At 41.9% G+C, this 16,792-nt stretch overlaps 1 protein-coding gene across 1 annotated transcript in view; it reads right to left on the minus strand.

Moving 5' to 3' along the window:
* The window catches only part of BCL2L13 (BCL2 like 13), a 423,025-nt gene that overhangs the window by 261,506 nt on the left and 144,727 nt on the right, over positions 1 to 16,792 (minus strand). The gene's annotated exons all lie outside the window — the stretch shown is intronic.

Consider the following 16,792-nt stretch of genomic DNA (forward strand, 5'->3'; position numbering starts at 1 on the left):
AGAGAGAGCAGCAGAATATGCCGCTTCATGGCAGTCTTTTGTGACGGAAGGGGACAAGGGTGCTAGAAAACATTATGAGTGGAGGTTTAACATCAAAATAGGTCTTGAAGTGAGCTGTGGGGCAATGGGGGCTGCAATATATACTTTGGAGTGTTTGTGTGATCCTTGAAAGTGCTATGTAGGTGAAAAGAGGGGAGTGAAGCAATACTGGCACTCGTACTATGGTTGTATTTGGGAGTGCAGCTGCATTAGAAGAACAGGGAAGGAACTCAAGGGGGTCTGAAGGGTCCAGTGAAAGCTCCAGGGAAGGTCAATGGCAGCTTGGGGTGGTGCACTGGCTATCTTTTCTGTCAGAAGGAATGTGTCCGGAATCTGGTCATGATGTGAATACTGTGCATGCTGTATAAATTCAAGCATCCTGGCTGAGCGATGGAATGTGTAGTGGAATGTTTAATATATTAAACTGTTCTGGCCCAGTGAGGGTGGCTGAGCTTAGGATATCATCATTGCTCCTGGTGGAGCACGCATATGAATATTTACTGAAGCAATTAACATTAACTGAATATACACCTAATAAACCAGCAGAAGCCTACCTTGTTACTTGTGGTCAGAGATCATTAAAGGGACTCAGATGATAGAGATGTATAGAAGGCTCTGTGAATACCAAGCTTAAGGTGATGCTGCACAGTAGGAGAAACGAAAGCTGGATCAGAAACGTGAAAGAAGGTATTTGGGGTATAAGAATTCGGAAAAGTGAGGGTATACGTTCTGTGAGGTACGTTCTGAAAAGGGAATATATATATATATATATATAAAAATTGTATTGCCCCTGCGGAGTCTCACTGCTCCAACGAGTTTCTTCTTAAAAACAAGCCTTTATGAAGGTGATTACAAGTCCAACCAATTGTGAAAATATATACAATCGGGCAGCATGAACATGGAAAAAATACTAACCTCGCAAGACACTTCAAAGCAATCCACCAAAATAATCTAGCGGATTTAAACTATTTTGTTATTGGAGCTGTGAAGGAGAATCCGCGAGGTGGAAATATAGAAAAGTGCTTGCGGCAGTTGGAATCCAAATTCATTATTGAATTGGACAGCAGACAGCCAAATGGACTAAATAACACAGAGGACGTACATCATTTCCTCTGATGCTCTGTCCATTAGCTATATGTTCCCTATATGTTTCCAAATGCCTGTATCTAAAATTTACCTTGACAATATCACTGTTGCCCCCGTTCCATTCTATTTTTGTCTCAATATTGTTTTTAGTCTTTCACATTATAAGCATAACTTAATTTTTGCTTATAAGTTTTAAAACACTTGTCTCGAAAATGTCAGGACTTTGTTTAGTAAGAAGCACAAATTTAGTGAAGTTTAGTAATTATCACATCACTACCATGCACTTTACTCAAGGAAATACTCTTATGCTGCTACAAAAGAATGCAAAGTTTGCACTTAGTTTGTATTTTTGCACATTGCGTAGTGTTGCACGTCTTTTCGACATTTGACCAACTCTGGTCAACAAGGTTAGCCAAACGTGGGTTTCGGAATTTATTCCATGATTTCCATGTGTAAATCTGTAGAGTGTCAGTATTTTAAATAGCATATTACTATTTTTATATTGTATTCTGTATATATGAAATATGTATTAATTTGTTGTCTTTTTATCATAAGAAGAATGATAGATATATATTTTGAATAATATATTTTTGTATAGCATATTTTATCAATGTACATATTTATTTATTTATTTATACTCATTGAGAAAATATATAATGAAATTGGCGACCTATTCAAAACAAATTGTTTTTTTGAAATAATGTCATGACAAGTGTGCTTCACGCAATTATTCACAAAACTGCATTCATGCGGTAATGTTATGCAAACTCAAAATGCTAGCAATCTAGTAAGGCTTTCTCAACAACTACAAGTCCCAGCATGCATATTTGTTTAGTATTTCCTCTATTTCCACACATCACAGAGGGGAGGTGAAAGCATGACACACAAAAAACCAATATAAAAAGTGAAAGTGGACTATTTGTTTGTGAATTGAGAAAGAATACAAGGGTATTCGAAACGTGTCTGACAAACTGAAAATAAAGACCTGCATTTTTCCACAATACTTGGAGTCTGTATTTCGTCCTTTGGTTGTGTCCGGCTGGGCGCCACAGAGAGGTTCGGAGATATCCAGATATATACATATATATATATATAAAAAAATTGTATTGCCCCTGCGGAGTCTCACTGCTATTTCACAATTCATGCATAGCTCTGATAATTATAGAGTGACTGTGTTCAAAACCAGTGCAAAATGCTACAATTCTATAACCATACATTATCATAAACAATACACAATTCATAAATTTGCATCATGATTAAAATCTCACATAGTTCATATATCATTGCAAAAGCGATCTCTAGGCTCTACAGAAAGTTTGGAGGCAGTAAATATTATAGTCTGACCAATGTCAGTTTCCATTTTTTGTGTATGACACAATTCAAAGGTACCATACTCCCATATCTAAAATAAGGAAATCCCACAGTTCATTAAAAATCGGTTATAGCATTCCAATTCCCATACAGGGATTTCTTAAATCAGACTTCTCTAAAAATGATGCAAATGCCCATAGATACTATAACCCCAAATTTGCTTTAGGAGTTCTGTACATTCTGTACAGTTCATGTCAATGGTTAAATACCTAAGACACTAATGCTAATCAACAGAATGGCCAAAGGATGAATAAACATACTAGAAGAAGTTTGTCCAATATTTCCACAAATCAAAATGAGCCAAGTCAAACCATTACGTTATTGTGCAAACATTCAACATTTTCAGGCAAGTGCCCATAGTTTCTAAACATCGGCAGCCCAGGATAATGCTTGGCACGAATGAAAGTGCAAAATAAGTGCAGAAGGAAATAAAAAAATAAGTGAATTTCTAGTCATCTTAGTACAATACTACATCCCCTTAAAAAAACAAATCGTTAAAATCGGTGTCCTCATTTGCCACAAGACTTAAATCGGTACAAAACAATAAATTTCATTTAAATACATCAAAAATTCTTCACAGCTCATACTGTCAGATCTTGTTATCAAAGTATGTCCCTAATGTACAGCTAAAAGAGGTCATTAAATATCACCCCTATCTGGACAGTGATTGAAAAATGATAAATTGATAATTAAGCCCGCGGACAAGGGTGGCAATGTGGTCATTCAGAACAAATCAGACTACATAAAAGAGGCTATGAGACAATTAGATGACAATAAAAACTATGTGAAATTGTCTGTAAATCCGATCAATGATCTTAGTAAGTATAGATCTGGAAAGAAGAATCAAGGAGTGGCATGATGAGGGGCTACTCACAGATGAAGAGGCAAAATTTTTGAAAAATGATAGCCCTATGATACCTACGATGTACTTTCTGCCGAAAGTGCATAAGACACTAATTAATCCTCCAGCAAGACCTATTATGTCAAGTTGAAGTTCTCTATATGAGAACTTATCGGACTATGTAGATTACTTCTTGGCACCAAAAGTCACAAACCTAACATCGTATGTACAAGATACGGGAGATTTTTTAAGAATCCTTTCCAACACTGGTCGGCAGAAGGGCTTCTTTTTAGCTACAATCGATGTAGTTTCTTTATATACCTCGATCAGTCATGAGGTGGGACTACACGCCATGGGATATTTCTTAAAACAACGAAACATCCATCAATAGAAACACACCAGGATGCTTTTGGAGATGGTTGAATTGTGTCTCCACAATAATGTATTCATCTTCAATGGCCAGATCTACTCCGTGATGTGCGGAACCGCAATGGGAGTTTCGTTCTCTCCAAGCTAGGCCAACCTCACCATGGGTTGGTGGGAAAAACTGGTGGCTTGGAGAGACGAAAATGAAGAGTACACTGCTAAAACAGAGATCTGGTTGCGGTTCATAGACGACTTATTCATCATCTGGAGTGGCAGCCAGAGGGAATTTGTTGAGTACATGAACATTTTGAACAATAATTAGATTGGCTTACAATTCACATACAACACCAGCAATAAAGAAATCCAATTCTTGGATGTAACTGTATACATTGAGAATGATGAACTGAAAACCAAAGTTTACAGGAAACCCACCTCAACAAATAGCATTTTGCATGGAACCAGTTTACATCCGCCACAATTGAAGAAAAGCATCCCATATGGGGAATTTTTGCGTATGAGACGCAATTGCTCTGATGATGACCAAATGGAGAAAACCTTCATGGAAACTGTTATTCGATTCCAGGAAAGAGGGTATTCGAAAAAAGACATCAAAATGGGAGAGGAGAGAGCAAGATCAGCCCAAAGAGCCAAAACTTTGGAGAGAAAGGAGAAGAAAGGGGAGGACACCACAATTTGTATGGTGCTCACCTACAGTAAAGAAAACTATGGAATAATCAACATCTTAAGGAAACACTTGAAGCTGCTTGTAGAAAGATCCGGATATCGGACAGGAAAAAGGTGAAAAACCTAGCATCTCCTATCGAAAGGCACCCTCCTTAAGAGACAAACTGGTAAACAGCCATTTGACATCCACAAAAACAGAGAAAACAAACTGGTTGCAGAATCAACAAACTGGATTTGTGCATTATAACAAATACAAAGCTTACAAGTGTGGAATGCACATGAAAGAGGTGAAGGATTTCATGGGAAGAACTTTCAGAATCACAGAGAGAATCACCTGCGAGTCAATGTATGTGGTTTACGTGATTGTATGCTACTGCGGGCTTTGGTACATAGGCAGTACTATTTGCCCTTTGAAAAAGAGAACATTGGAACATCTACGTGCGATACAGAATGAAGACACAAATTAAGCCACTGTCAAACAGCTGAAGAGCCATGATGATAAAGTAAGAAAAGATATCAACTTCATTGACTTAACAACTGTACCCAAGAATGAGCGAGGAGGTAATAGAACCTTGAAACTGCGTAAATTGGAATTGCGTATGATTATAAGGTTCAGGACCAAGATCCCCTTCAGGATGAATGGGGATGAAGAATTGTACAGTTATTTGTAAAGCACCAGAAGGACAAAAGGAACGGATGTAGACATGAACTATGAGCAAGAAAGGAGAACTTGTGATTCCAGAAAGGTCACAAGAATGGACAATCATATAATAAGAGCACTGACCTCTAAATATAATCTGAAAAATTGGAAAGCTTGCACTGAGCAGTAATATGACAAAAGAATGAATATACTGAGATACTGGCATTTCAGAAGGTTGATAAATGTCAGTGTTTCCTGGTTGTCAATAAAGTTTTGGAAGTAGTAAAAAGTCTTCTAAAAAAGCCACATAGAATCGAAAATAGCAGGAGAATGGAACTATCTGGAATTATGTATGATAAAAAATGGTAATTTGTACAGGAAGACTACATATCCCATAATTCCTCTTAAATGTCATGAATGGGAGAACATATAAGTTAGAAAGTGATGATGGACTCGCATACCGTGAGCAAGACCTATTGCAGGTTGAAACGCGTTGGTGGTGGTCAGTGGTGACGATTTGCATGAAATAACTCCTTGAATATCTACCTATTCGCGAATATACGAGCAAATGGAGTCCTCCGCATAAAAAAACCCCTGCTGATTGCCCACACTGTGTAGGTTCAGTTGAAGATATTCCACACCTCTTCTTTGTATGTCCGGCTTACATCAAACCCAGAATGAAATGGTTAAAACCTGTGTGCCGGCAGCTTAAGATCAGGAATCACTCTATTGCCCTTGGAATTCTCCGAGCAGATGCTAATACAACCATAGCCTGCGGGGTGGCAACATTTTTAAGCTGGGTTTGGTGCATAAGGTCGAAAGTTTTATGATGACTATATATGATTATTAATTTTTAATTCTCTATCAAAGCTGCCATAGTTTAATACGTTTTTACTCTTTTATTGGAATAATGATCTTTAATGCAACTCTTTTTTATCCATATTTTTTATGAACTGTGTTTTTTAATTATATGTATGCTTTTAAGATATTTCATGTCGAATAAAGCTTTGTTACTACTATATACATGTATATATACACACGTGTCCAGTAGTGTGTATATACATATATATACACTCATTACATTTATTGTAGTAATACCCTTGAGTGGAGAGATGATTTTGAAGCTCAAATGAGCTGAAAGTTCAGTAGCCTTTGTAAAACTGCCTGTAAAGACTGATTTGTTTCTTTTTCGTATCTGACATTGTCCCAAATAGCTAGATTTATCCAACAAAGTGCTGACAAGAGCATTGAGATGTAATATTGATTAACTGGGTTGATCACATTACCCATTAAACTTGTAGAGGAGAAAGATAATAAAATTATCTTTGGCAGTTAGTAATACAATGGGTCACTGGTGATGAAGCAAACACTGCATTTTCTATCTACCCCCAAATAGTTAAAAGATTTTTTTTTTAAATCTTTCCAACTTCGATTGGACCAAAAGTTAGTATTTCGGCGTTCAAATTGTGACAATTTTACAGTGATGGTGATAACATTACAAATGAAGAAAATGGGGGGGAAAAATCTTACATACTTACAGGTAATTCAGACAGGGTATTAAGATTGATAATTAGTTTGTCATGAAAATACTCTGCTTCTCTATTTTCACTATCCTTTATTATTAACCATACAATTACTTAAAATCTTTATAGTATAAAAACATATAAGCAACGCCCCCTCCTCCCATCCGCCCTCCCCCCCAATATTTCCTGGCATTCAAATAAAAAAATGCATCATGCCAGCAGGGGCTCGGTTTACTGATTTGAGTCTCTTTAAGACTCCGTAATTTCTTAATATGCCCGCTGCTAGGTCCCACACACTCTTTATGACCCACTTGTCCGCACTGAGTAAGAGCCCTTAGGTTGAGTAACATCCGTTGCGGTTTGGCCGCCAGCTGGGTTAATTACTGAATGATTTCGACCCTAGAATCGGCAGCCTGTTCCTGGGAGTAGAGTGCAGTTCTAATTTGGTGAGTAATCTTGCTGGCTCTAGCAAGTAAGTACGTAGTGGTTTCTGTGAAGCACCATTCCGAGGCCTCCCTGCAGGTTCAGAGGCCCTTATCCCTTAGAGCTGGGCGTAGCAAGGATTGGCTGGCCAGTTTGGGACAACAGCATAAAAGATGTAACCAGGATTCCCTGTGGTAATTGCATAGCCGGTAGGAGACTTATCTTTTCAGGCCCATTTTGGGTTAAATCCAAGATCTTAAGGGCAGTGGGGTGCAAGAACAGAATTTTCTTTTTCACTTGAGCTGAGAGTGGATCCCGCAAGTATGGTTGAGCTTTCCAGAGAATGTATGAATTATCAACTGCCAATGTGAAGGAGTTGTACCGGAGTGAGTATAGATCCAGTTCAAACAAGATGGTCTGGACTTTACGCTCCACAGCTTTAGCCCAGGCGGAATAAGGGATTTCATTAAGTGATAATCTCTCTGCCTCTATTGTCAAACAGCTCAACCGTGACTGATGACGGAATGGTTCCGTCACAAGCATCGAAGGGGTTAAGTGCCATGAGGAGCCCGCTGCCATAACATTTAAAAAAAAAAATAATTTGAGTGTGGTTTCGGGGGCTTTCAGCACTCGGATATATTATTTTATTCAGTCCCCCTGTAATGCCAGGTCGGTATGTTTAGCCCTATTTCCCCCCTTAGCCTGTTGTTCCATGCTAGCCTGGGCACCTGTAGCACGATCTTGTAAGCTTTTATCTGGGCTGCATTGATGACTTTCTCTAATGCACCTGGGAAGGCTAAGTGACCGTAAGTAATTGCAGGGATTAGTTTCGCCCTAAGTACGGTCAGCATGGTCTCTATAGATGGACTTGCTAGGCGGTAGCTTAGACATCCAAGAGACAGAATTATTCTGTTAATACTCTGCATTAGCTCCGTTATAGGTTTGGCTGCTGTAGCCCTCTCAGTTACCCATACCCCCAGGTAATTATAGGATGTAGCTGTCCGAATCCAGTGCTCGCCCAAAAACCAGGTTGCTTGCTATTTGTGTGGGTATTTGCCAAAGATTATTATCTTTGGCTTGGTCTCGTTAAATTACAGGCGGTTTTCCTCATTGTAAGACATTTTAATGCTCTTTGGAGTCCCACCCTGGTGTGGTCCATGATCACTGTGTCATTCGCATACTGAAGGATTCCCAGGGTCATCTTGCCCAATCTCTGGGGTACTAGGCTGGCGTCTTTCAAGACTTACCCCAGGTCTGCCATGTACAGGTTAAATAATAGTGGGGCCAGCACCCAGCCCTGCTTTAGCCCATTGTTGGTTTAAATGCTCGCGGTTGCAGTGGTTGAACTTAATTCGACCCAGACCCATGTCCCCTCGTAAAGGGCTGTTATCGCTTTTAAAAGCGTTGCCGGGATCCCCCAGGATTCAAGTTTTGCCCATAGTCTACCTTGATTAACTCAGTTGAATGCCGTGGACTAGTCTATAAAACAGCAAAACAGGGGCAGCCTATTGCTCATTACCGCTTGCTTTAAAAGGTAAGCCATCGTTAAGATGTTGTCCATGGTGGAGCAGTTTGCCCTGAAGCTGGTTTGATAGGGCGGGAGGATACCATTCTTATCCACCCAGTCCTCCAAGTCCCTTAATAGTAGGAGGGCATAGATCTTAGCTTCGGTGTCAAGCAGGGCTATTAACATTTAGTTGGCAGGGTTCGAGTAGTCTCCATTCTTGTGGATTAGAAACAGGATAGAGCCTTTCCAAGATTGTGGTAGTATTGCTGTGAAGTAAGAGTGATTATATAACGTAGTGAGGATAGATGCAAAGAAAGATAAAGCAGACTTGAAGACTTGAGCAGGAATGCCGTTTGGTCCAGGAGTCCCATTAGTTCTTATCGCCCTGATGTTCCTGGCGGTCTGATCCACTGTGTAAGCTTCAAACGGGCAAGGCACTGTAGTTTGTTCATGTGCACTTTGTGGTTTGTTGACTTCAGCTGCAGCCTGTGACCACTCTGAGATGGGGGGGGGGGGGGCCCACTTTGTGTGGTTTGCTCGTGTACAGACCTTTCACATACTGTTCCCGCACATTGCCGACGACGCTATTTTTTTTTAACGGACTTCGGGAGCTCAGGCGATTGATGTAGCTCTTTAATGAGTGAGAACACTTCGAGCCACTTCTTTTCCGTCTGTTGTCTTTTCAGCTCCCACACTTTCTTTTTGTATGTGGATCGCAGGGCAGAGATGGAGGTTGTCAGTGACGAATGATCTCCTTTCATTTTTGCCTTAATTGGCCTTTTGAGAGCAAGTTTATGTTGAGTCAGGCACTTCGGTGCTCTATGTTCCGGCAAAGGTTGGGGCTCCTTCTCACTTGATTGACATTTCCCAGAGTCTTCTGTAAATTCGTTATCAGCGTTTCCCAAAGACTTATGATGTTCTTGATGTGCCTTTTCTGAAATACCTCCTCCCTCGCTGCTACATACTCCAATAGGCTATTACTGAGGTAGGCAGACCATTTTAGTCTTTTAAGGGCTAAATGTCGTTCTTCACCCAGGGATACGCCGATTGTTTCCAGGACTTCCGCTGGGTCCGGTGCCAGATTGAAACTTGCACAAAGTGGCCTATGACGCTTTGATCTCCGTCATCCACTGAAAAATCACAGTTTGTGTGCCAACCCTTTGTTGATTAAAATATAGTGGATGTATTCCTAAAGGTCAACTTAGGGATTCATTAAGGGCGGCTGATTTTATTTATTCCATGAGTAGATTGTAACTTAAAAGTTTTTAAGGAGGGAGATCAGCGGGCCAGACTTCTTCCCACTGCTGGGCACTGATAGCACTTGATCCAGACCTCTTGTGTTAATATCTCCCGCAATTATCACATTGGGGTGATCAAATTTAATGAGTATGTCTTCCAAGATGCTAATAAAGGATTCCATAGCCTGTTGTGATTGAAGTTTTGTTGGATTGATATAGCAATTAATTAATAGCAGGGAATGAGGGTGATGTCCCTTTCTCAGTCCCTCAAATATAATAACTTGGAGATCGGGTGTTTCTACTTTTTTGGCTGTGGTTTTGAGTTTGCAAGCATGACTTAAAAAATGGAAATACCTCCTGACGGGCATCCAAAATTTTTCTTTTTAGTCGCTGGTATGTGGTGTTCATAGAAGCCACCAATTGGAGTGGTTAACTGGGCCCAGTTCTCTTGAAAGTACAACATGTCCCCCGTTGTGAGGTAATCTTGTGTGGCCTTGTCCCTAAAGATGTTGCTTAACCCTGTGATGTTCCATGAAATGAGGATTAGTTTATTTTGTGGATCACTAATTGAAGATGAGCATCCTCTACTGACTTTACTATTTCTATGGTTAGGGACGCTGTTGCCATGGCACCTCCATTTGGGCATTCTTTTGCCAGAGAGGCTGCACCCTGCACTGCATGTCACTATGTGAGATATTAACTTTTATCGGGTTTCGTACTTGCCCGGGTTTGACTCCCCCCCCCCCCAGCCCCCCCCCCCCCCCCCCCCCCTGTACTTTTGGCTTTTGTGCCTTTGAGGATTGAAGTTGGTTCCCGACGATCATATATGGGTTTGAGAATGTATGGGTATTTCAGTATACTGAGGGCGGTGACTTTAGATACCCCATTCTGCGAGGTGTGGAGCTTTGCGAAGGACAGCCGGTTGTTCTTGCTGTTGTGGTGAAGCCGATTAAGGTGGATTCTCCGTGGGTGCCTCTCTCTAGACTTCTGAATTTAACCCACTCAATGTTATCTGAGGTGATCTGTGCCAGCGATTCGATATGTCCAAAGAGAGATAGTATTTTCACTATCCATGCAAAATCATGTTTATATTTTAGAACGGAGTAGTGCCCGCTTGCAAATCACTTAGATAATAATGGTCTCTTCTGCCATACTGGTCTGCAGAACTGCTGCTTGTTGGAAAACGAAGCTTCTGGTAACCCTCTACTGTGACCACAGAATAGACCTAATACTGAACTCTAGAAGACAAGATTTAAAACAGAGTTCAGATGCTCAGAATAAATGAAGTATAAAATGAAGTATACCTTTTGTTGGAATGGCTGTGGAACTGCAGTGTCGGTGATACAGCTCTGCGCTGGCCGGCTAGCTTCCTTCCTCCAGAATCGTACCTTCCAGGTGGATTTAACTATGTTTTTTTCCCCTGAGGTTGTCTCATAGCAGCAGGGAGTCCCACAGGGCTCTGCTTTGAGCCCTACATTGTTCAATCTTTACATGCGCCCCCTTGCAGATGTAATTGATCATCATGGCTTTAACATAGTGTTGTACGCCGATGATATGCAGCTTATTTTCACCCTGTTTCAGGATGAGGGAACCTCCGCAGCTCGGCTTAGATCTTGCCTGGCCAATTTAGCCGAGTGGATGGACTATAGTTGCCTCAGGCTAAATGCCAGAGGTTCAATTAGTAGGGAAACAACCATCTATTTAGTCCTCTGCCTGGTGGGCAGATGCACTTGGACCAGTGCGGATTCCAAAGCGGAAGGTGAAGAACCTCAGCATCTGGTTTTCTTAATATCTCTCTATTGGCATTTTGAAATATCATGGACATCATACCACGTGAAGATATTTGGGTATAAGAACCTCAATTGCGCGCCATTACATTGCTATAAATGAGGGGGGAAAAGGGGAAAAAATCTACAAACATAGGGAAAGCTTTACACGTTACAGTTTTCTTGAACACTAGCTCCTTAGTCAATATGTAACTCAGCATCTGGTTTAATGCTAATCTATCATTTGACAGCCAGATATCCTGCCTGGCAGGAAAGTGCTTCAGACACTTGTAAACTCTGAGTAAATTCTTGGGCCTTCTCCCAGAGGCAGCCAGAAAATCAGTAGTCCAGGCACAGGTTATGTACAAGCTTGACTATTGTAATGTTTTATGTATATACCTTGGAGCCTCACACGGTAGACTGGCAAAACTCCAAAGAGTGTAGAATGCTGCAGCACAACTGCTGTTTAATTTGCTGATGCAATCCTCTATAGGGCTATCTCTCGCTAAACTAGATTGGCTTCTTGTGAGGAAGGGAGTTTCCTTTAAAGCTACGCATCTCTGCCACAAAATCTTCAATGGGAAAGTACCCCAATATTTACATCCTCTGGTGAAGTCATAACGACCTAGCAGAAGCCTCAGGTCTGCCATGGCCTCGCTCACCATTATTCCCAGGGTGAAAAAGCCCATTTGGGAGGGTGCTGCTTTGGATTTTTGTCTCCTAAATTGTGGCTCACTATGCCTTTAGATAGGAGACAGGAAGGGTCTTAACCAGTCTTTTGCAAGAATCTTCAAGACCTGTTTATTTAGGCAAACTGAGGGCCTGATGAGGGCACCCTTCAAGGGTCAGTGCTGGAGATGGCATTCATAGCACTGGGACACTCCGGATGGAGTAACCAGGCATTTACAAATCACCTTATTATTATTATTATGAGCTCTATAAAATCATGGCAGCAAAGGACATCATTTGGCCCGTCATATGGGTTGGACTCAGAATCACCTCTACTATCTAGCCTGTGGTCAGAATAGCCAATCCACGATGGCCAATAGACCACATGGAAAGTACGAGTCTCCCAAACAGAGGGTGTGGATATAAAGGGCTAGTCTGAATATCTTCTGCATCTAAGCCATTCCCTTGAATTCCACTCTGGGCAAAGAATCCAAAAGGGTTTACCCCTTCCCTGTAGGATACCGTGTGACACAGCAAGCAGGCATGGAACGGGTCCTGGCACTCAAGTCACAAACTGTAGGTCAGCTTCCGAGTAGGAGGAAGACAGAGGACCTGCCTCAAAGGGGGTGGACAAAAGAATTGAACAAACACAACAGCTATATTTGATTCCTCCAGAGAAGGGAGCCACGAGTCTGTAAATCATATTTCCACTCATGGTACATACTCAAGAAGGTTTGCATTGACCATTTGGGTTTTGTAAGTGCCCTGGATCATGCTGCAATGCTAAGAAAGCAGATTTCAACACCAGTCGGAGATTTGAAACTGTGAGGTGCAAAAGCAATGGGGTTTGATGCCACGTGACAGGAAACATGAACACATGCATTGTTAAGTGATGAAGGTTTTTTACTGCTTCCAGCATTGGGTCTGGACCCAGTGCAGCTGTGGTACATTTTGCAGCAGTATATAAGCTGCCAGAGCAGAAAAGACAGATAGGCAGCTAGGAGGGGTCGACTCGGAGATGAACTGCCAAACGTGTGGTCTAATCTGACCCATTCCAGGACGCACCGCACCCCATGCAACTTCATCTGTTATATTTTAGCACAAACTGCACTCACATCCACTCATGACCATTATATTGGTGAAGAGGTCTTACTCATCCAAAAAATGAAGGCAAGCAAAAGACAGTCTAGCTTTTAGAGTCAAATCTTTTAGAGAGGGTCTAATCCTCTTGTTGAGGGATGAAATAGCACTATTTTGCAGAGTTAGCTTACATGATCACTGCACGAATCCAAATGCCAAAAAAACGTCTGGGTAGGACTAAGGGTTTTTCTTTCTTGTTGTGTTTTTCCTAAAGAGGTTATTAGTAGGACTAGAAAACCAAGCAGGGATCGTACTGAGGTATTTACTATCTGTGGTTTCCACTATTAGCTTTAACTCGAATATTGCATCTGTGAAGAGAAGGCTGGTCAAAGTAATGTAATGTAAAGGGCGCCTGCATATCGCTGTTACGCCAAGGAGTGCCCTGGCACTCAGCACCTCTAATGTTGACAGAATAAAAGACCAAGCCATTAATCTGGATAAAAAAGCAACATTTTCAATTTCTTCCGGAACTTGTGGGGTGGGGTGAGATGGCCCGCAACTCCAGAGGTAGATTGTTCCAAGCTGATGGTCCTAAGAAGGAAAATGACCTTCCTCCAGCTCTGGCGCACCGGATCAGAGGGATTTTGCTCAAAAAAAGTGTTGACTGAACAAAGGCATCTAGAAGGAGCATAGGGAGTAATCCTTGCTCAGGGGTACCCAGCGCCAGACTACTGTAGGGCCTTATGTACCAGTACAAGGGTCTTGGAAAGAGCCCATTTCTTAATACAGAGCCAGTGCAACGCACTCAAACGCGGAGACACGTGTTCTCAGTGCAGACTCAGAAGGGAACGGACTGTTGCGTTTTGGACCACCTGCTATTTATTAGTAAGATTGTCAAGATGGCCCAAGTAGAATGTATTACTGTAGTCAAGCGTAGATGTTATTAAGGCCTGTACTACCGGTTTCCTAGCCCAGAAAGACAGAAAATGTAGAAACTGTCATAGCACAGACAGTCCAAAACAAGTCCCCATCACCACTGACCTGAGGTACAAAAGAAAGACAGTCATTGAATGTAATGCCTAAATACTTTACTGAGCTTGCCTGGTGCCTGGAGGAGGCGCATCAGCCGGCCAACAGCACTGCCAAGGCTCAGGGGCCTTCACACCAAAGAAAAGTAGCTAAGTCTTTTCTGCATTACATTTGAGCTGGTGGTGTGTTAGCCAATGAAAAACTGCTGTCAGGATGTTATAAAAAGGTCATAGTGTGTGATGGCAAGTATGTTACCCCCAAGTACTCTCCTGTTCTGATGTTCATAGTGCCCATGTCTGGTGTATAAAAGAGGCTCTTAGAGTTGAGCAAGCAGGCTGCAATGCTACCTCTTGTAAAAATGCACCTTAAAGTATCATGCAACCCAAGGGACCGCTGTGCTGCTTAAAGAATGAATCAGCCTGTAGGTTTGCGAGATTTGATAATTAATTTAAATCATGGTATTAAGGGTCACACCAACCAGTGATAATGGTCAATGCTTTTGACAAAGTATTTGGAATTCTGTATTCAAGGAGCAGCAAACACGGACTACTTAAAACGTCCTTGTGTTTTATATAAAATAGGCTCACAATAACCAAACTATGCATACATTATACTAGATCATAAGGGTTGTTTAATATTTGATTGAAGACCTATAGCCTGTTTTATTGTGCGGTTCAGAAAGAAAAAGTAAAGTAAAGTAAAGTCCACATTTGTAAAGCGCGCAATCACCCGTAAGGGTCTCTAGGCGCTGGGGGGCCGTCGGGAAGATTAAGCGAGCTATTGCCCAGAGTCACATGGTGCTGGGCTAACCTGCCGCCGGAGCCGGGGATCGAACCAAGGTGCAGCCCATTCCCTTTTGCCCTGCAAAGGCTGCATAATGCCCCGGGCTCTTCTCATGAAATGTCAGCGATAAATGGGAACGCAACAAGTCTTATAAAATAACAGGCTTCACGGCAGCGGTCTCATAGGGTGTAACGTTAAAGCAAAAGACCCATTCTACATGTCACCACAAAGGCCTAATCTGGCTCCCTTCCTTGAACAGAGCTGCACTGCAAACCTCAATGTCGCAGTTGTATACCACGAATGCAGCATTTGGTAAAATAAAGCGGGCAAATCATTTTACAATGACTGGCTGATAGGAGCACACAGACAGGAAATATAATACCCACCAAATCATGGCAAAAAGAAACATCAAATAGTTTTTTTTTTTTTTTTTTTAAACCTTTATTTGCAGCAACAGGATATACATTCGTGGGCCTACAACCAAGTCGGCCGGCCACAAGTCAAAAAGTGATCAAAAGTCGAAATAAGCAACACAAGGCCAGCCGGCAGGCAAGCAAACATACGTAAAACATTGCAAAAGAAAGGACACGCGACTATGACGGCCCAATATCAGGAACAATGAAGGCCCATTTTATAATAAGGGGACAAGGCTCATGGCAGGTTCGTGGAGAATACGGGAAAACCCGATATACAGAAATACACCTAGCCAAAATGAAAAGAGGAGGGGGGGGGGGGGGGGAGGACGTGAAAACACGAGTTCATCATAGTATAAAACAAATGCAAAATATATGAGAAGCATACAAGTATTACCAGCATCTCATGCTCCCCACCCAATGATACGCTAACAAACGCAAGGGGAGCGGATAAACTGCACAAACTCAATCAACCCGCCATATTAGCCTGGGGAAAGAGGGGGGGGGAAGGGGGGAGGGGAAAAGAGGGGGGGGAAGAGAGGGAAACATAAGGGGGAAACTGAGGGAAAGGATCCGATAAGGACAAGAACTGGGAAGAAGGGAACAAAGAGGAACAAAAAGAAAGAAAATAGAAGGAGAAACATAACGTGCAAGAAGGGCGCCACCCCGGGCCAAGCATCCCGCGGCTAATAACACAGAAGAAAGTAAAAAGCTGATAAGAAGAAGGGCATGGAAGTCGCGACGGAAAACATCAAAACTGATAAAAGCGGCATAGCGACAGACTCCAACCCACTCATGCCAGAGAAGTGAGGACAGAAGCGGCACCTCTATAAAGGGATAGAAAAAGGGCCATAGAACCAAGAAAATAAACATCTGAAAGACCCCGCCCACCCCGCACCCCTGCAGAAGGCTACGGCCTACCCTCCAAACAGCGTGCCTGTCGCCCTAATCCGAAACCCGAAATATAGTAAAGAAAGAAAGAAGAATAAAGAGACAAAAAGAAAGGAAAAGAGGGAACATGAAACAAAAATAATATGAGAGGGAGGAGCCAGAGGATACAAACAAATACACTCGGCTGCGGCCCTCCCCTGACCATCAGATGAATAACTACCAGATCAACACTGCACCTTCACATACATCAATAACCAGCAGGGGAGGGGGAAAAATTTCTTCTCCTTTGTAAAGTCCCACAATATCGAGAATACAAGCGACAGTACAACGGATAGGTAAACCAGCAGTCTATCAATGTTGTGCAACTACCCCCAGCACTTCCTAACCACGAAACCAGCCCAATAAAGAACAACATGGAGCAGACCATCCGTTACAGAATAATC

Source organism: Lissotriton helveticus, chromosome 1_1, assembly GCF_964261635.1.
Source record: "Lissotriton helveticus chromosome 1_1, aLisHel1.1, whole genome shotgun sequence".
NCBI lineage: Eukaryota > Metazoa > Chordata > Amphibia > Caudata > Salamandridae > Lissotriton > Lissotriton helveticus.